The sequence below is a fragment of the Triturus cristatus genome, chromosome 1_2, assembly GCF_964204655.1.
Source record: "Triturus cristatus chromosome 1_2, aTriCri1.1, whole genome shotgun sequence".
NCBI classification, from domain to species: domain Eukaryota; kingdom Metazoa; phylum Chordata; class Amphibia; order Caudata; family Salamandridae; genus Triturus; species Triturus cristatus.
Window position 1 is genome coordinate 309,106,821 of NC_140580.1, and position 21,847 is coordinate 309,128,667.

Below are 21,847 nucleotides of genomic sequence, written 5' to 3' on the forward strand. Positions count from 1 at the left end.
CAGTTGTAGAGTAACAAGGGGAATAAGGCAGGGATGTGTACTTGCTCCACTCGTGTTTTCTCTTTTTATAAATGGAGTAGATGAAGATCTGCAAAAGTTAAACGCTGATATCCATAAGTTGGTAAACGTGCTGTCCCCACCCTGCTTTATGCGGATGACGCAGTCATTTTATCTAGAACCGCTAATGGGCTCCAGTGCCTATTTGAGAAATTTGCAGAATATATGCAGGAAAAGGACCTGGTACTTAATTTGAAAAAAACATTTAAGATGGTGTGTGGCAAAGGGAAAGCAAAGATTAGGGCCCACCATGTAAATAGGGTACCTATCGCACAAACACATGAATTTTCGTATTTAGGCCTGCTATTTACCGCTAATGGTCATTGGGGACCCCATATTGATTATTGTAAACTTAAATTTACACGGATTACAGAGGACATTTTTAGATTTTCAAAAATAATGGGAAATAAACCCATCAGGGGATTTTTGACCCTCTATAAGAGTAAGTGCCTTACTGGAACTTGCTATGGTGCTGCGCTCTGGGGAGTGACTAACCATGCTATTCTTCAGACCCAAGAAAACATCTTTTTAAGAAGATTGTTAGCCGTCCCTAACTCTACTCCTATATATAGCATGCACAAAGAGCTTGCTGCCTCTTATATTAATGATTTTATTAGTGTAGCAGGTCTTACTGTTATGGGATATGGAGTAAGAAGGGTACTAAATTTACCCAAGAAATTATTAAGGATTGCCTCATTCTTGAGCATGGTAAAAAAAATCCATGGTTGATGTACATTAGTAATCTTTTAAAAGAATGCATTGAGAACATTGATTTTAACAACCCCTTGCAAATACTTGAATATAGTAAAAAGGACCTAAAATCCGGACTCATAGAATCAAGGGAATAGCTAAGGGAAGTTGAGGCAAACTCTAAGCAGCTGACCAGGGCATACTGTGAAAGTCCCATTGGACCTGGGACACAATATTGTTTACTCCAGGTCTCGAATACAAAACATAGATTTTATCTAACAAGGTTAAGAATGATGATTGCACATTTTTTAATAGCTTTTCCAACCACGGTTAAATGGAAGAGAAACCTCCCAAAGTGCCCGTGTGATGGAAAATCTGTACAGACAACTTTACATTTTATTGTGTGATTTTTATAGAAGCACATTAGGAAGAGCATATTAAGTCCATTATTTTTTAAGGAAAGATTGTTCACCTATAAAACTGTTTTTGATTTTATTTGCAATTTAGTGGCGGTTTATATTCAGATGGCAATTAAAAGTTGAAAAATATTTCACACCTCGAGGCCCGTGTATATGAAGAAGATAGGCCACATATTGACTAATGATGTCCAGGGTTGTAGTTTTGTTTCTGCACTGTATATTATGCACGTGGCACTTTATGCACAAATTATCTCTCACGTTTGCTTATTATTGCACTTAATGTATTACGTACATTGTGTATATTTGTGTATAGTAGAATATTTGTACTCGTTATGTGCTGTAATCTATAGATCGCAATGAAATGTGAAGTTGCTTATTATTATTTTTAGTATGCTTTTATGGTTGTACTTGATTTGATTGATTGAGATCAGAACCTGCGCAAAGGCAGTTTTATGGCTTTTTACTTGCACAGTGGAGAAGTGTGGCTCACTGGTTAGAGGAGGCAGACCTGGAAGCAGAGGTCAGCCCGGGACCAGGGTTCAATTCCCGGCTTGGCTGGGTCTTGAGTCCATAAATGTCCATGGACTCGATAATTCTCGCTCCAGTGCATACTCGATTCATGGGTTCACACTCTGCGACTCTGGGCAATAGCTTGCTTAATCTCCACATGGGCCCCTCGCGGCGGGATGCCTGGCTTTCACCTTGCGGATGCCCTGCCGGGTTATCTCACAGGGGAATACCAGGACGGGTTCCCTAAGCAAGCGCTTAGAGACCGCTTGGTGATTTGCGCTATATAAATTCCTGCACATTTACATTACCAATGGACCTGGCAAAATTCGGGAAGTACATCAAAATTGTCCGAAATGAACTAAATAGGAAATTGGACCTCGAAAATTGCTAAGATCAACCAAGAAATGGAATTCGGGAGAAAGGAAGCACAGAATACTGAGGTCCGAAAAACTGAAAACTAACCCACTCTGGCAGTGCAAAGGATATTGCTAACAGCAGAGTAAAGACAAGGGACCGGACTCATGACTGGGTATGACTCAACACCAAAGTGTCTTGCACGCAGACAAAGGTGGGAATAGGGTGCACAGGTCAGGATACTCTGACCAGTACTCACCTACTCGCATCAATTATATCACACATATTCTAGAACAGCACTTTGCAATATGCACCTTTTACGGTAGGTGCCAATTTGCCTAAGATAAAAGAATCTCTCTAGTATAAACATGTGCGGTTTTTATATTAACACATTAGTGACATTCACAAACCACACATTTTGTCCTACCGCCCTTGGGCCATATTTTGTGTAGACTAACAAGCCAGTCCGCACAATACTTAAGACTGCAATAACCTCAAGAATTTGGTGAAACATCTCTCAATCGAGGACATGTTATTATAATGGATGTTGCTTATTAACACAGCGTAGTTTTTTCCTACTGAAATATCTATTTAGGCTATTTATATGATTTTAAGTAATCACATAATACATTTTTTGATTAATTGATTGATTACTCCAACATGCCTATGCAAATTGGCTCCAAAATATCGAAAGTAGAAATAATTTGATTATTCAGGGAATATTCATGCACAATTAACACAAAAATAAAAGACTGTCCTCTATGCAATTTTACTAATTGAGTGTGTGAGCTTTCGGGTCAAATTCACAAAGGCTGTAAAAGTGAGTGAAAGAGGGCTTCTGTAATGGAATACTACTTCCCTTACTCAAATCAAATCAAAATACGCTTTATTCGATTTAAGATATTGAATCATTAAATGCACAATACATTAAAAGTATACATCATATCCTATCTGTGTTTTAACAAACCATTTAAAATAACATCAATTAAGATAAAAAAGCTTCAGCATCATTTCAAACACATCCATTAACATACTAGAATTTATAAATAGTCATTTCCCAATAAAAGGAGGAGACATTACATTGTTTTTCTACATCTAACCACCCCTTTAATATATTTAGCTAAATAGTCAATAAAAATGTCATCATCTAAAAGTTGTAGTTTAAAAAATGCGGGACGACATTGTCTCAAACCTAACTCTTTTAAGGTAGGCAAAATCCATCTTTTCTTTATTAGTGTATACAATTTACAGAAAAACATAATATGAATGGTAGTCTGGGTAGATATAGTGTCACATGGATAGAGGCCTAAAGAGCGTGGCCAATCATTCATATTTGGGAATGTGACCATATTACGAAAGTTGCATAGACGTAGGCGTGTCAATAACATCCTGTCGTAACTCTCCTTTACATTTAGTAGGTATGGTTGTATCCCCGGTTGTATCAAAAGCATTTGATTCTCTCTAACAGACAGTTTGCTATTGTTATGGGAAAATCTGGTCGTCTCCTAGAAATACCTACACGCAGTCTTTAGTTCTTTCCTTGGGATGGTGGTGATGCTAACAGGGTTGGTCTCAACTAGCTGCAACGATTCTACATTTGCATGTCCCCAAATTCCTGCTCCGTACATTGCTGTTGTAATGCATTTAACTTTATAAATTGTTAGCAATTCACCAATAGGGAGCTTTCCTAGTTTCCTAGCGAAGTTTACCAGAGCTCCTATAGCTTTAGCGAATAACAGTTTTCTCGATGTAATAGCATTTACCCATGAGCTCCTTTTTTCTAAAACAATTCCTAGGTATGAATAATAATTGACAAATTCATGTTTTTTGTTGTTAAAAAAAATATCCCGACACTTTATGCTAGACTTGCTACATATCATGACAAATGTTTTTGTAATATTTACATTAAGATCTAGACTTGACATGTAGGTTACAAAACTCGAAACAATATTTTGCAGATCTATTTGCATGGGATAGGAGGACGGCATCGTCCGCATATAATAATGCTCCAATAGGCCGTTTGCCAATGCAGGGTTAGTCCTGGCATTCCCTTGATAGTGTTGCCCCTAGAGCGTTTATGTACAAGGTGAAAAGGAAGGGGGCAAGCACGCACCCCTGCCTTACCCCTTTCCTAACAGGGAAATTTGATCTACGCTCACCTGCACTTCCATAGCAGACGCTTGCCTGTGAATCTTGGTATAGCTGCTGTCGGAAATTGATAAAGTGGGATTTCCACACACATGGACCCTAAAATCCTTCAGAGGTTCCGGTGATTTACACAATCAAAAGCTGAACCCAAGTCGACAAAACATAAAAAGAGATTCCCACGTTTAGCTTGTATGTATTTTCCCCATTTCAGGCTTAAATGTAGGCCTTGTTCCACAGTACCTAGTCCTTGGCGGAATCCATACTGTAGTTCCAAAATTACTCCCATATCCTCTGCCCACATCTGCAATCTGTTAAAAATTACACACCTGGCCACTTTCACAAAGGAGTCCAAAAGTGAAATTGGTCTATAACAAGCCGGGTCATTGCGATCTCCTTTTTGAAAAATGGGAAAGAGTATGGATTCTGCCCAGGTTGGAATAAAGTCTTAATACAGATGTTAATAAAGGGCCCCACAGCAGGGGGCTAGATTTATATAAATCCACAAGTATGCTGTCAGGGCCAGTGGGCTTTTCCTCCCACACGCGAGTTGATCACCACATCCACATTAAAGTCAATATTGATTGGGAGGTAGCTCGCGGGACTTACTCTATGGGGAGCTCCTCTTACCGGAATTTGTGTCTCTGCTTTATCTCCGCCACCAGAGTCAATTGCGGGCATTTCTTGGTCTCGTGGGGGAGGCCACTGAAGGACCTCAAGCTCCAGCAGCCCCAGTGGCACGCACGCTGCCAACGCCACAAGGAAGCGTCAGGAGGCACTTAAAAGGACCACAGGGCTCCCGAAGCCTGGGCCAAAGGCTGGGCTGGGCCCTCTCTCTTGGTTCTACACCTGGGATCCCTGTGTAAAACACTCCACAGCAATCACCCTTCTCAAATACCTGCCCTCCTTGGAGACATTTGCAGCGACGTAAGAGGTAGGATTGACTATTGATGTCAACCAGCCTTGGTGTATGGCTGAAATTGTCCTCCTTAACCCTCTGTTAATATTGCGTGCGGTCGAGCCCGTGATTGCAGTGTTTGCAGTGTTTGTTCATTTGTTGACCCTAGGGCTGTACTTTTGACAATTTATCTCTGAGACTACAGTCTCCTGAGTTTGCCTGTGGGTGGTCGTGTCATGTTTAGGCACAAGGCAGCATCGGCCTGGGCGAGGGCAAAGACTGGTCCCATTGCTCCAGTATCTACCATGGATTCTTTTCTGCAGTGGGCAGCAGCAGTGATAGACAAGCAGATCAAGCTGGTTAATAAACATATCTCGAGGTCACCAACCAGTTTCTCTCATCCACCACTTGTTGATACCCACGTGTCCCGGATAGGAGGTGACGATGATCTCTTGAGACTATCCAGTAGTTCGGGGATCCTAGATGGCTCACAGACTGGTGCTGGTGCAACTAGCATTGTAATAGCCCCTTCTAAGCACACGCCAAGGTCTCTCTCACCTGTTTTCACAATAAGCAATAAGGGTGGCAGTGATCAAAATCACTCACAAGGGAATGCTGTTATGACCTACCAGTAAGCCAATGGAATCATCTTTAGCCACTAGAAGCGAAGACGTTCACTTGGCCACTAGGGGGAATGTGCGGCAAGGTGTGGGCACTAAAAGGAAATCTCAATCTATTGGGGGTAAAGCGAAGAAATCGAGACCCACCTTGGTTCCTAAACCTCCGGCACCTACTATAGCATTGCCCACTTCAAATTCTCGGAGGGTTTTGGAAGCTTTCCACACAGTGATGTTCAGTCTGCTGGATCGAAAACTGGGCCTGATCCTTGAGAGGCTGTCTCTGATTGAGAAAAACTTAACATCCCAGAACAATATTGATCCACTTCCCTTAATAGGAGGGCAGAGGGCTAGTTTGGGCCAGAGTACTGCTCTGGACTCTACCTTGCTGGCAAGTTTGCTGAACATTAACATTGACCAGCCACAAGGGCAATTACAGATGCAGCCTCGAACGGGGGTGGGGCTTGTATCAACAAGTAATGGACCAAGCAATAGTAGTGATACACCTGTACAGGTGCGGGTTACAGATGCAAGTCATACTGTAGGGATCGGATGCTGGGGAGCAGAGAGGTTCAGCCACAGAGCTTACCAGTTATTGATTTATCGCCTGAATCTACCCCTTATGTAGAAGTTTTGTGGAACGTTCCACCTCTCCCTCAGGGAACTAATGGGGATTTTGGCCAGTTAAAGAATGTAGTACTTCACTGGTTATCAGCTAACACCGCATTGTGTTCACGGGTGGCCAAAAATATCATTATGGTGCGTAGGGTTAGGTGGCTAGGTAACTCTAGTAAAATTGGCTCGGATGATTGTTATTATTAATTTTGATAGTGCACATCTTGCTGGTAGGATCTTGTTTAGGGACACATACCAGGCACCTCCCAGTTCTGGATCATCTGTTAGGGCCTTACCATTGGGCTTTTTCAATAAACCTGACACCCCGGGGTATTCCCACAGGAACATTATCATGGAAGCCCCCCTAGATGGGTGGTTACAAAGATGTCCACCTGTATACGCACAATTACCTATTCCCTCACTTCACGCTACACGGATGCCAGGTAACCAGTATATCGCCCCTCCTTCCTTCGAGTTAAATAATAGATTTTCTTCATTAGTAGGGTTGGAGGAGTGTGATTGACTTAGGAGCCCCATATTGTCTGTCACGGAGTCTGAACCTGAAAAACAACTTTCTGCCATGCAAGACAAGGGGGGCCCCGGTGTATTTGCTAACAACTTCTTATCATGGAACATTGCGGGCCTGGCTAATAAGTTCTGATCCAATCTGGTTCCAATTTGTGAATCAATTTAGTGTGATCTGTTTACAAGAAACGTGGTTGTTCGATTATTTTTGGAGGGTTATAATGTTTTTTTGTGCCAGCCTCTCCGTCGGTGGGTGGTAGGTCCAAGGGTGGTCTTGTTACTTATGTATCTCTGGCGGTTGATTGCCAGATTCAGGTGTTGTCGTCATCAAGCCCAGGTATACAGGCTCTGGTACTAAAAAGGGGGTCTAACAGAATAGGTCTTATAAACTTTTATAATTCCGTGGTATGCCCCCCAGGTACTTGTAATATTACAATCTTGGCTTCATTTATAAGGCAGTCCTGTACAACATGTATTGCTGATTTAGGCTGCCCACGGATGAGGGGGATCCATTTTGAACACCTTACTCAGGGTGAACTTTTGAATAATTTATTAAACAAATTTGATTTGATGTCCCTGATGTCTTTATCTGGCCTGCATAGTATAGCTCCTGTCCCCTCTTTTAAAGGGAGAGGCAGTGGTTCTTTTCTAGATCATATTTTAATTTCATCATCCCTACGAGCTTTATTTTGTGGTTTTACTATCCTGGAGAGTGTCTATAGTGACCATAACCCGCTCTGTGTCCACTTTTATTGTGAAATAGATGTGAGGTAAACAAGGGTACGCTAAGACCAACAGATGGTAAAAGACGACTTCAATGGTCCCAGCTCTCTCCAGATGATTTGTATTGATTAGCAAGAGAATCCTGTGCTACCGAATTAGCGCTGTGTACCTCTCCAGGTATTTCCCCGGGCGAGGTTATCGGTGCTTATAATATTATTTCTACTAAAGTTGGTGAACTTTTAAGTGCGCCGGCTAGCAGAGTAGTCTTTTCAGACAGGTCGTGATATGGATGCCCCGCAGTGATTTTTGAACAGGGTGAGGTTTAGGTTGGCATTGCCGGGCTAACCTGCAACAAAGCTCCAGGACCAGACGGCATACCTATCGATCTTTGTAAGTCTGATCCATCTTTCTGGGCGCCGGTCCTTGTAGCTGTTTTTAATGCAGCAGCCTTGAATGGTTGCCCTGAGTCCTGGGCCACCTCAACTATAGTTCCGTTCCTGTCCTCAAGAAGGGTGATCGTAATAGCACTTATTGCTATAGACCGATCTCACTTCTTGATTCAGTGGTCAAGGTCGTGGGCCCCGTACTTTTAGAAAGACTGTCCACTTGGGCTGAGGAGCATAAGATAATTTCTGATGTCCAGGTTGGATTTCGCCCTGGTCAGTCGACCGTGGCCCAATGCCTTAACTTAACTATGTTATTAAACAAATATACGGTTGCGCGTCCTGGTACTGTCTACCTATCCTTCATGGACTTGTCTTCCACATTTGACTGCGTGAATAGGGTCAAACTGTGGCAGTCCATGAGGGGTATGGGGGTAGAGAGTAATCTTGTCAACTTCCTCGAGGACCTTCACAGGGCAACCAAGGCCAATGTCAGATTCTCCCAGGACCTCCGTGTTTCACGGGATTTTGATATAAAGAGGGGTGCACACCAAGGCTGCATTTTGCCGCCTTTTTTGTTTAATCGTTATATCAACGACCTTGATGATAGAGCTTTAAGAGCTATGGGGATAGATTATCCATATGTGGGGCGACAGGGTCTCCCCGTCCTACTATATGCGGACTACGCAGTTCTTGTATCCAGGACTGCTAGAAGTCTGCAATCTTTGTTGGATGCCTTTTCAAACTTCATGTCGGAACGCGACTTATCAATTAATAACTCGAAATCACACATAATGCAGGTGGGGACTCGCCCTAAAAGAAGTTTTAAATTCTGAGTTGGCCCCGCCAAAGTCCCACGCACTGATGTTTATTCGTACCTTGGGGTCCTACTGGACGATCAAATAAAATGGGGGCCACTAATCCATAGGAAAAAGGGGTATCTGGCACAGGTGAATGCAGCTATTTTCAACTTTGCCTCTAAACTAGGCAAGAGACCAATCGCAGCTATGCTAAAACTTACCAAGCAAAAAGTGTAGCTATAGCCAGTTACGGAAGCAAAGTTTGGGGGCATACAGCTGCAGACTTACTACAGGTGGCTAAGAACACTTTTTTGAAGCGCCTGCTGTGTGTCACGCGAGGTCTGTCTAACTTGGTGGTCCACGAGGAATTGGGGGTTCCCTATTTAAGCGACATTTTGGCATTGCGCCCACTCGTGTTCTGGCTGAAGTGTTGGATGAATAAAGAATTAACTCTTAGCCATTTGATTCTAAAAGAGTGCATGTCCCTTGATAATGCTCTCCGAATACCGTGGCTTAAATATATTAAAAACAGGCTTGAAGAGGTATGGTGTGCTGATTTATACTCAAATTCCGAACTATTGTAAAAAAGGATGTGGAGATAATTAGGGAATCATTCATTAGGTTAAGGAAACTGGAAAGGGATAAGAGGGAATAGCGGAATCCAAGCGTCCTCATATTTTTAATGCTTAAAACAACTCCATCCAATGAGCCTTATCTTCTGGGGTTTTTATCCACCTATGAACAGTATTTATTGACCAGGTTTCGCCTGGATCTTTTTCACCTCCTGCTTGCTGGTCCAAGAGGGTGCAGTAGAGGTCAAGTTTTAGCATCCTGTGGCTGCGACGGAGAGTCTCCACAGGATCTGCTACATTTTATGCTTTTTTGTAATTTTTTTGTGGTTCCGCGGAGGTACTTTTTAGTTCCCATTTTAAAAAGGATGAATTTTAATCAGGCTCATCCAGCTCTCCTGTATCTCCAACTCTTGAAGGCGGATTGTATATTTTTTATTGTTGGTACCTAACATTTGTTTGGATATCTAGCTATTTGATTGAGGTAACAGCGAGGAAAAAGTTGTCTACGAAGTTCAGAATACCCTGGTAGGGCTGTATTAATCCAAGGGGGGATACTGCTTAACTCTGCACTGTGCACTTTATTGCTAGAGACTAATATGGGAAGTGGTGCAAATGGTACTTATCATATTTTATTGGGCTTGTTATTTCTTGGTTTATGTTTTTAATGAAATTTGGATCTCTTGCAACTTTCCTGATGTTATATATGTGAAACTGTTTCATGTTTTTAATGTATTTTGGATCTCTTGCAACTTTTATGGTTTTATTCATGTGAAACTGAATAAAGTTTATTTGATTGATTGATACTCTATGGTGCGAACATTGGTTTTTGTCAGCATTATCGCAATATTACTTGGAAAAGTGAGATACCCATTGGTCCTCTCTGATGGTAATCTCAATGGTGGTTTTATTTATAAGGGCCACAAACAGGGCATCCACGGCCTTCCAAAAACCTTTTGTATCTTTTAGTTCGGTCGCTTGTTGGAGAACCCGCCATGATTCGGTTCTTATAGCCGACTTACGGTCTCTAAGCGAAATTCTAGATGCTGTTCTAACTATCTTTATTTTAGCCTGATCTCCAACTGGCTTATGTAAGGCAGTTTTTAGGGCTGCATGGGCTTTGCTGCAGTTAGTATCGAGCCAGCCTGTCTTAGTAATAGAGATTTTTTTATGTTCTCTTAAAAAGTTCTTATTTATGGCCAGTAATATTTTTTGAAGAGTTAAAAATGTCAGAACCTGCAGCCGTCTCATCGAGGCAGAGTGCAAAGTCAGGTTTACAGCAGCTTAGGAGCGACTTAGTTAGCTTTAGTGGATCCACTCCTGACCATTTGATTGTGTATCCATTAGGTCTATTTATATTGATGTCCTGTACCGGGTGTGTGGCATGGTGTCTTTTAGTTAACACTTTAGCCGGCATATTTAAGGTAACACTAATGGGGAAATGATCACTGAAGGTAACAGTGTGAGTTGTAAAGTTGTATATACTACTGGCATATCTGTTTGAAATTAAAACATAGTCTATGGTAGAATGCATTTCATGTCCATTGAATGTGCTACTAAAATGTCTGGGGGGGGGGGGTGAGCATAATTCATTAGCAAAACCCATATCCGCAGAATTTTTGATATAATTTAGTTGGTCCCCGAGAAGGGAGTGTGAGAAATGAGTAATATCATTCTCGTCGTCGGGTGTTAGACCGCAATTACCTCCTTCAGCATGGGGGCATAAGCCAATGTTAAAATCCCCTCCCCAGATTACACAGATATCCTTATTTGTTTCCTTTTGCATTTTGTTCAAATCCTTCTGTAGATGCCTCAGAGCTACCGCTGTTTGTGCTGCACGGAAATTGTTATAAAGGTTCAGCAGAACAGTACAGAACAGGGCAGATTCTCAAGGATCTATCACGAGTTATCGGCACTTTAACGCAGCCAAAGTAGCGATAAATGTATCGCCCCATTCACAAGCTGGGGCAAACAACCGATAATACCAGTTTACCTGCGATGGCAGCAGCAAAAAACATCGCCACAGATGAGCCTGGCAACTATCGCTAATGAGACGCAGAGGAAGCGTTCCCGAGCAAAAAGCCGCAACAACACCACACCGCAACATTCTCAACGACATGCCAGATCGGTGATAAGACCACAAAACAGGTGACAAGGCGCGTTAGCAGCAGGAAATCAAAACCTACTCTGACCTGGTGCAAAGTCGGACAACAACCTGCACCAGTAAAGGGAACCAAGCCTACAGCCACACCTGAAGAACAACAGATGCCATGGAGCTACTCATCATGTAGCTCGGAGCCCCAACAGGGCCACAACACCCACCGCAACCACCTCCAGGACCGCCACACGCCCGGACTCCCCCGCCCCCCGACCGCCACAGAGGCAGAGCAGACAAAGACAGCGGACCTTCAGGAAACGCATCAGCCTCACAGACTTAACACCATAGAATGTCATTGCCCACTACAGGCTCAAAAGGACAACTATCCTCCGCTTCCTGAACATCACAGCCCACAGGCTGACGGTACCAACACAGCGGACAACCAACATCCCACCTCAGACAAAGCTGCTGGCTGTGCTGCACCTGTTGGCCTCTGGGACATTCCAACCAACAACCACCAGAGTTGGAGGAGTCTCGCAGCCAGCCCTATCCAAGTTTCTCACACCTGTCCTGGATGCCATCATCAGCATGGTACTCCAGTACCTATACTTCCCCTACACTGCGCAGGAATAGCTGGAGACTAAGCAAGGCTTCTACTCCATAGCTGGATTCCCGCACGAGTTGGGGGCAATTGACTGCCCACATGTCCTACTTGTGCCCCCTGCTGACACTACACACAATTACCGCAACAGAAAGCACACGCATTCCATCAATGTGCAGGCACTAGTGAACCACCGGGGACTCTTCACCAATGTCGTCGCCAACTACCCAGGCAGTGTGCATGATACATACATCTTCCGACAGTCCATCATCAACCGGCACTTCCGGGATGGCACCTACGGAAATCCAGTGCTTGTTGGTAAGTACCAAATTAACACACCACACACCTCAACTCCACAATCATGCAACTCACAACTCTGGGAATGCACACGTTACAAACTCACATACAACATGCCAAACAACATGCCCACCCACCATACACACAACGTACTGCGGTAACCTGGGATAGCAATGTCCATGAGTCATCAAAAGCATGGCACCTCAGCCACACAATAGCAGAATGTGGGGAGAGGTGGGAACCAGGCATGTGCAAAGGAGGCAAGTGAGCCATGAATGAGAATACACACAATGCCAAGTGTGGCGTGGATGTGCTGGACAGACTGCAGTATGTTTAGTGTGAACAAGGGAACCCGCAAGGTAGGAAGGACCCTGGGTATCAACTAGTTATAAAAAACAATTGGTCCTTCAAACATTACAATTCAATTAACAATAAATATAGACCAGAATCAGCACTATATTGTATTAAAGATGTCTAGCCGGACACTTAATTCAAGGTAATTATTAGTGATCAAGGTGATCGAGTGGGACACAGTCCTCTATCCTACAAGAACAAACAGAAGACATTCACAAATAAAGACACATTTTTCAGGCAAAACAGGGAAAAGCTTTTCGCCAATACAAATAATCTGGGCAAGCTTTTTGAGTCAACAGCTGTTGCACTAGTTTTAACAAATCAGTTTAATGTGCAAGCTGGATCATCATCAGGACAAGGAGATTTGCAGGCCTGAAGTAATACGCTGCCTGGATCGGAAGCGTGGAGGTTCAGTGAGCTTGGGGAAGTATAAAATGCAGAAGCGAAAATGGAATCCACGTGGTTTGAGAACCGCTGTAATGAGCATTCTAAGTGAAGAGTCAAGGTTGCTTTTAGGAAAACCTTAATGACAAAATCGGCGCCGCCATGAATTGATGGCTGAGTGGCGTCCGATTTAGCAAAGCGCTGGCTTTGTGCCGATCACACTTTCAGCCGATAGCGTGGGTAGGTTTCGAGTCGATCTCGAGCACAATCGCAGGGATCTTTTTATTTTTTTTTTTCTTCAAAAAAATTGTTTTTCTTGGTAGTATGCATGGGATGATCAATATACAGATATCATATTACAAGCATCAATGCAGTATTTTGTTGCCGATCTGTAAACAGTAGCTTGGCACCGTTCCAAGCTCACAGAGCGCAAGCTTTAGGAGGTGCCACAAAGGAATTAATTTTAAAATGTAACCTAGGCCATATTGCTGGTACAGTTTTCTAGGGATCCTTAATATCCCACAATCACAATAGTCTATTTGCAATTGTGCCCTGTAATCACATTACTACTTTTTTAATAAACATTTTCTGAAACAGAAACAAAACAATAACCCCCAACAAACTTCTATTGCTATTTGACAGCTCCTGGCAGAATGGGGAACCCTCCCTGGGCTGCAGTAGCAGTGTGTCCTTCTTCAGTATGTAGGCAAGGCTTTAGTGTAGTGCAGCATCTCGTGTCTCGGACCCCTATACCCAATAGTGGGTACATCTGTGCGGGGGCATCAGGGGCTTGTGTGGGGGGTTACGCTCCCAAGATGGAATGGCAGTGAGGGCCCAGCTTATCTGTGGGGGCATTTTTTTTTTTTTTTAACCACAGATATATCCATGTTGACAGACACTGCTGGTGGTGGTAGTAGTGTTGTGGACAGTGGATGCATCCATGTCTCCCCAGCCCGTGGGGAAGAGCTCACCTTCCGACATTGGCGTGTCTCCAAGAGGGTCCACCACTTGCCAGTGCAAGCTCCAAGCCCGAGGCCCGCGACCTTGGCAGCCTCCTCAGACCATCACGGCCTCCGCGAGCAAGGCCTGCAGTACTCCTTTCTGATCGATGTACTCCACCAGCATACACAGAGGATAAGTAGATCACACAATTGGAACTGAGTCTTGATTTCTTCATGGCAGAGTTCATATCATTGTACAGGCCTCATTGCAGACTGCATCCCCTTCCAGCTCTGGTGCCACGGGAGTCATGGACACTCTTCTCTGGTTGAACTTTGGTTGCATCTGAGTCTATGGCCTGGGGGTTGTCTTCATCATCATGTAGCTGATACTGATATGGTGGGAAAAAGGAGACTGTACTATTTAGCTCCTCCATATTGCCTGTTTCTGCTTGCTTCTGCCCTCTGCATCATGCCCTGGATGGACACCTTCTACTGTCCCCCGTAACACTCTGCAACATTCTCCTTGGACATCAACGAGGACCTGCTCAGCTCTCGTGGCCCTACATCAGTGCATAGCAAGTCACCGTCCCATGGCGGTGTGCCTGTGCCGGCCGCAGTGCATCCGGGGCCACTAACTATGTGCAGCTCAAGTCATGGACCCTTGCAGTTTGCACTTTGAACTTCTGATTGTCTGATCACTGTTGTAGTTGTTGCCAGCACCAACCAACCCCTGAGGGGTGGCTTACACTACCCAACACCCATCCAGCAAAGGCGTCTCTGGACGTGTGACCCTGGCAATAAAAGGTGCCGGGCGCACGTGCCCGTAGCCAGTTCCGAAAATTATCTCAGTGTGTCTGTGTGGTCATTATGTAAGCATGAGGGCCCTGGGCCATACCACATTACATTGTGCTGTGTACAGCAGGTGCAACCTTGTCACCTCAGGCAGTTGGGTAGACCTGGGACATGTAGCTGTGTTGGACCCCCCTGTGAGCTTAAGAGAGTGGACCGGCGTACGGCAGTACGGTGTAGGGGTGTGATCATTCAACACGTGGCTCTGGGAATGGTTAGGTTTAGGCCTTGCCAAGGAAGTAACTAATGCGTGTGTCTCTGGTGTAGCGCCACTCGTCACGCAATATAAAATGTTGCTATGTAGCATGCCCCCGGAGTGCGGGCTCGGCCGAGGGTTACATGAAGGTGCGCAAACCTGCTCGGGGTCAGGGATCAGACATGCCAACTGTTGTGTGTGTCGCTATTTCCGCAGCATAAGCCAAAGGTCTACCCTCAATAAATGGCGAGTTCACCAGGGATGAACTCTACATCTGTGTCCGCCCTGTCCTTACCATAGGTCTACACACACGTGGCCGCCCACCTTCAGTGCACAACATCACTGTGTCGTTGTCAGGCTTGTGGACATGCGCAGGCAAGCATGACAATGGTGTGCCATAGGGGTGCAAGTGATGCAACCTCGCTGTGCACACTAGTGAACAGGCTCGGGGGAGGGAGGAGCAGCAGTGAGGCTACGTAATACACATTGATGCCGCTCATTTGCAACACGGTACAAAAGGGGGTAATGATGGACGGAGCATCAGAACTAATCAAACACTCACACCCAGTCAACAGATCTGGGTTTGATCCATCACCGTTCTTTAGCCCACTCTGCCACCCCGGTTCAGACATGGCCATATGCAAATCAGTCTGACCCTGTGCCTCATGGGAACAGTCCAGCCCGAACTGCCAAGCCATGCCTTCCCTGGACCGGAAACAAGCTTCCTAGGACCGGTTTCTGGCATTTCAGCCATCTTCAGCCAGGCTTGCTTGAATCCAGTGGCAAAGTGAGCAAGGGACTCACGTCTGAGCATACCCTGCCAACTTATGGCGACCAAAGCGGTACAAAAGGGGGTGACGATGGACGGAGCATCAGAACCAATCAAACACTCACACCCAGTCAAAAGATCTGGGTTTGATCCATCACCGTTCTTTAGCCCACTCTGCCACCCCAGTTCAGACATGGCCATATGCAAATCAGTCTGACCCAGTGCCTCATGGGAACAGTCCAGCCCGAACTGCCAAGCCATGCCTTCCCTGGACCGGAAACAAGCTTCCTAGGACCGGTTTCTGGCATTTTTAGCCGTCTTCAGCCAGGCTTGCTTGAATCCAGTGGCAAAGTGAGCAAGGGACTCACGTCTGAGCATACCCTGCCAACTTATGGCGAACAAAGTGGTACAAAAGGGGGTGATGATGGACGGAGCATCAGAACCAATCAAACACTCACACCCAGTCAACAGATCTGGGTTTGATCCATCACCGTTCTTTAGCCCACTCTGCCACCCCAGTTCAGACATGGCCATATGCAAATCAGTCTGACCCTGTGCCTCATGGGAACAGTCCAGCCCAAACTGCCAAGCCATGCCTTCCCTGGACCGGAAACAAGCTTCCTAGGACCGGTTTCTGGCATTTCAGCCGTCTTCAGCCAGGCTTGCTTGAATCCAGTGGCAAAGTGAGCAAGGGACTCACGTCTGAGCATACCCTGCCAACTTATGGCGAACAAAGCGGTACAAAAGGGGGTGATGATGGACGGAGCATCAGAACCAATCAAACACTCACACCCAGTCAACAGATCTGGGTTTGATCCATCACCGTTCTTTAGCCCACTCTGCCACCCCAGTTCAGACATGGCCATATGCAAATCAGTCTGACCCTGTGCCTCATGGGAACAGTCCAGCCCGAACTGCCAAGCCATGCCTTCCCTGGACCGGAAACAAGCATCCTAGGACCGGTTTCTGGCATTTCAGCCGTCTTCAGCCAGGCTTGCTTGAATCCAGTGGCAAAGTGAGCAAGGGACTCACGTCTGAGCATACCCTGCCAACTTATGGAGAACAAAGCGGTACAAAAGGGGGTGATGATGGACGGAGCATCAGAACCAATCAAACACTCACACCCAGTCAACAGATCTGGGTTTGATCCATCACCGTTCTTTAGCCCACTCTGCCACCCCAGTTCAGACATGGCCATATGCAAATCAGTCTGACCCAGTGCCTCATGGGAACAGTCCAGCCCGAACTGCCAAGCCATGCCTTCCCTGGACCGGAAACAAGCTTCCTAGGACCGGTTTCTGGCATTTCAGCCGTCTTCAGCCAGGCTTGCTTGAATCCAGTGGCAAAGTGAGCAAGGGACTCACGTCTGAGCATACCCTGCCAACTTATGGCGAACAAAGCGGTACAAAAGGGGGTGATGATGGACGGAGCATCAGAACCAATCAAACACTCACACCCAGTCAACAGATCTGGGTTTGATCCATCACCGTTCTTTAGCCCACTCTGCCACCCCAGTTCAGACATGGCCATATGCAAATCAGTCTGACCCTGTGCCTCATGGGAACAGTCCAGCCCGAACTGCCAAGCCATGCCTTCCCTGGACCGGAAACAAGCATCCTAGGACCGGTTTCTGGCATTTCAGCCGTCTTCAGCCAGGCTTGCTTGAATCCAGTGGCAAAGTGAGCAAGGGACTCACGTCTGAGCATACCCTGCCAACTTATGGAGAACAAAGCGGTACAAAAGGGGGTGATGATGGACGGAGCATCAGAACCAATCAAACACTCACACCCAGTCAACAGATCTGGGTTTGATCCATCACCGTTCTTTAGCCCACTCTGCCACCCCAGTTCAGACATGGCCATATGCAAATCAGTCTGACCCAGTGCCTCATGGGAACAGTCCAGCCCGAACTGCCAAGCCATGCCTTCCCTGGACCGGAAACAAGCTTCCTAGGACCGGTTTCTGGCATTTCAGCCGTCTTCAGCCAGGCTTGCTTGAATCCAGTGGCAAAGTGAGCAAGGGACTCACGTCTGAGCATACCCTGCCAACTTATGGCGAACAAAGCGGTACAAAAGGGGGTGATGATGGACGGAGCATCAGAACCAATCAAACACTCACACCCAGTCAACAGAAGACGGCTGAAATGCCAGAAACCGGTCCCAGGAAGCTTGTTTCCGGTCCAGGGAAGGCATGGCTTGGCAGTTCGGGCTGGACTGTTCCCATGAGGCACAGGGTCAGACTGATTTGCATATGGCCATGTCTGAACTGGGGTGGCAGAGTGGGCTAAAGAACGGTGATGGATCAAACCCAGATCTGTTGACTGGGTGTGAGTGTTTGATTGGTTCTGATGCTCCGTCCATCACCAACCCCTTTTGTACCGCCCATTTGCAACAAGCAGTACATGTCATACAGGAATTACAAGGTCACACATATCACACACCAATGAACCAGTGAGCCTGCCAACACATCATGCAGAACCAACCATTGACTCATGTCTCTCTGCACTGTCACAGGTGACCAAGGATATGCACTCTGTGCTTGGATGATGACACCCCTCTGAGCCCCGAACACACAGGCCCAGAGGCAGTACAATGCGGGCCACAAACGCACCATGGGCATCGTGGAATGCACATTTGGCATGTTGAAGTCACGTTTCAGGTGCCTGGGCGTCACAGGTGGAAGGCTCCTGTACAACCCAGACATTGTGTGCAAGATGATTGTTGCATGTTGTGTGTTGCACAACATATGTGTACGCAGCAATGCCCCATGGATACAAGTGCCAGATGCACCAGACGATGATGATGAAGATGAGGCAGGTGGACCACAACCCACTGCAGCCGCAGCAGGAATAGCCCATAGGAACATTATCATTGACAATTGCTTCACATGAGCACGTCACATTGTGACAGTCCTTAGCAAACATGGGACAGTAAAAAATGACAACAGGCACAGCATGTGCAAATAAATGCATTCGAAAAACACATTACCTGAGTGCTTGTCACTCATCTGTACAGGCACATCACTCAGACAAATGTGAGTGCGACATGTAGTGCTAGCAATGTTATGATTTGTTCATGGATGGTGGGAGTGTCACCTCTGTGCAGAGAGGCTGTTTAGGGTGTCACGTATTCGAACTGCCAGTTCTGTGTGTCAAAGTTAGGAGGGAATCCCACTCTTCGGCGTTTCACGTGTCCAAAATCATTCTATTTTGGCTGCCATTTGTGACCTACAGGTGACAACAGGGTTCCGTTTGGCGTCGGATATGTACCACCATGATGCAGGGATGCCCCCTGTGACTCAAGTCCCACAACATGGGAAACATGTACATAAGTGGGAGTCACTGCCCCTACATTCGTCCACGCTTTCATAATGGATTGATCATGGTCATGACACGTCTGTGTCCTGGAGGGGTTGCTTGTCCCTCTGCAATGTGAAGGGGAGATGCGGTTTCACAGTATGTTCCATGCATGTTCCAGCATTGGTGCAGTTTACATGCAGACTGCATATCAATGTACATTGTGACTGTGAGGAGATGCCTATTTGATGCGGGACAATGGTCATTTGTTCTACGTCACGGATGTGGGGTTGTGCTCGTAGATGGTCATCTCACCATTTTTTTGCTCTGCTTTTATGGTGTATTTTCCCTGACGTGTGGGAATTGCAGGCCTATTGCTGGTTATAGCTGATTTTTGTATTGCGATTGGCATCATCGATACTATTTTTGCGCTTCGCATTTTTTCGGCGTCGCATTACTTTTATCACGGTCATTTGATGCGTTATCGTGGGACTATCGCATGGTACCGCCGTGTTGATAATACCACGTTAACACAGAGTTGTTTTCCTGTGATAGACTGCGATGGGAAGAGTTGCGTTAAGCTAAATTTGCGAGGGTTATCACACGTTCTTGAGAATATGCCCCTGAGTATTATCGATGTGCAATGTTAAGACCAGATAGTAGGTGTTTGATGCTGTGAACTCTAATTGTTTTTTGCATTCACCCTGTAGGAAATATAAATGCATAGACCTCCCTTTTTTCCTCCCGTGACTAGAAGGTACAGCGGGGGTAAGAAATGTTTTATACCCGTTAATGCGAGGCATGTCTCCAAAGGTCCAAAACAGACCAAAGGGCACAAGGTTAGAAGGTAGTTCTGCACGCAGTAGGATACCGGGGGCAATACCCAGGGACATGGGGGGGTTCATTGGCCGGCATGCTGTGGAGATAGCGCAGTTGTGGTTCGCAGTTGTGGTTCTCAGGCACAGATCGGGAAAGATGGTCACTGCATTCCAATTGATTCTGGTGTTGCAAAAAGCTCGTCAGAATGGGGCTGCCGCCTACTGATTTTGGAATCCCTTTGTTCCGCATTGGCACAGTGACAGAAGCAAGGGAATTGAGCTTGATGCACTAGGATATCATGCACTTGGGCATTGGTCCTCAGATTGTTATTGATGTTTTGTGTGGGGATTGGGGGAGGGAATGGGGACCGGTGGCCGACTACTTTTGTAGCTTTACTTCTGTTTTGTCTCCTTTCAGGTTCTGTGGCAGGTCCAACGGCAGAAGATGTAGCCATTTGAGTGGTCAGCCACTCTTTCATTAAGTGGGAGGAGGTGCAAGCACATCAGAGAAGCTTTGGTGCAAATTCGGAACTGAATAAACATTTGTTTCAAATTGTGTGGAAGGGTAAAGGGGGGATGCATTGGAGGGAGCTGTTAGTGCCTAAACAGCATGTGTGAGGGTGGCAGGTGTCCAGATGTGCTGACCATACACTTAGGTGAAAACGACTTGGTATTGGAGAAGGGTGTGGTTTTAATGAAGTCCATGAAGATGGATTTGATGGAAAGTAGGGAGTATTGGTCTGGTTGCTTTTATCTTATGGAGAGAGTAATTTATACCAAGGAGGCTTTGGAGAGGTGGCAACAAAACCCGCCGTCATTGACAGAGTATGCAGAAAAGTCAATCGGGAGATGGCACATTTCTGCAGGGAGGCAGCAAGGGTAGAATTTGCCATTCTGACATCAAATTCAAGGAGAATGAGTTTTTGGGAGGTGGCAGGGTGCACTTGTCATGGGTCTGCATGGATTTATATCTGTTGTAATTGGACTTTTTGTCCAGGATTCTCAGTATTAGAGAATGAAGTTTCTACACAGGGGGCCAGCGAGGGGCGTTGGGGGGGGGGGGGAGGCATTACAATTTAGAGGACTCCATGTTTCTGGGTGGCGGAGGTCTCTAAAGTTTTGGAGGGATTATCAGAAGTTTGGTTGGTGTTGCCAGTTGGGGAACCATGGCCAAAGGGAGAGTAGGCAAGTAGTTCAAGGTTCATTTTAGGAAGTTTGGTTGCTTAGGGGTTCAGACTTGCAAACATAGGCTGTAGGGGAAATACAAAGTTTTAAATGTTGAAATGTACTACAGTTAAAGGAGATAGCTGTGGGGTGGGATTGTGGGGGGGGGTGTAGGGGTGAGGGACATTGGTTAGTTACATTTGATGTCTAGGGAGGTTTCGTTTTGTAAGGCGGTCTGCCAGGAAAATTTTGTGATGTGTTCCTGATTCAATAAAGCGGTCTTTTTCACACAACAAAGTGATCTGTGATATATGCTGCAACACTATCTCTTAGGATAGCGCTGGTTCAATATGTGTGCCAGCGCTATCTGTATTACAGAAAGGGATGCAAAAGCGTCTGCAGCCCCTTCTGTAATACCATTGGGCCCCGGGGTCCTCAAAGCGGGTGCACACACCCGCTGAGTCCCGGGGCACAATGTATAATACGGGCCCTGGAGTGAAAAGGTTAAATGAAAACATTTGCCTTGAAATAGCAGGGCTTCAATTCAGGTATATTTGGGATCCAGCTAACACATCTAATTTAAAAAATGATACACGCTTTATTCCCTCTGATCAGTAGCCAACAACATAAATTTAAATTCAGGGTGAATTAAAAGGAAACGTAGGTGGAGGATACAATTGTGGTGACCAATACATTGTAAACATGCACTTTAAAAGCGCAAGCAGATTAGCCCAAACATTTTAATTTTAAATTAGTAAATCAATATTTCTGTTCAA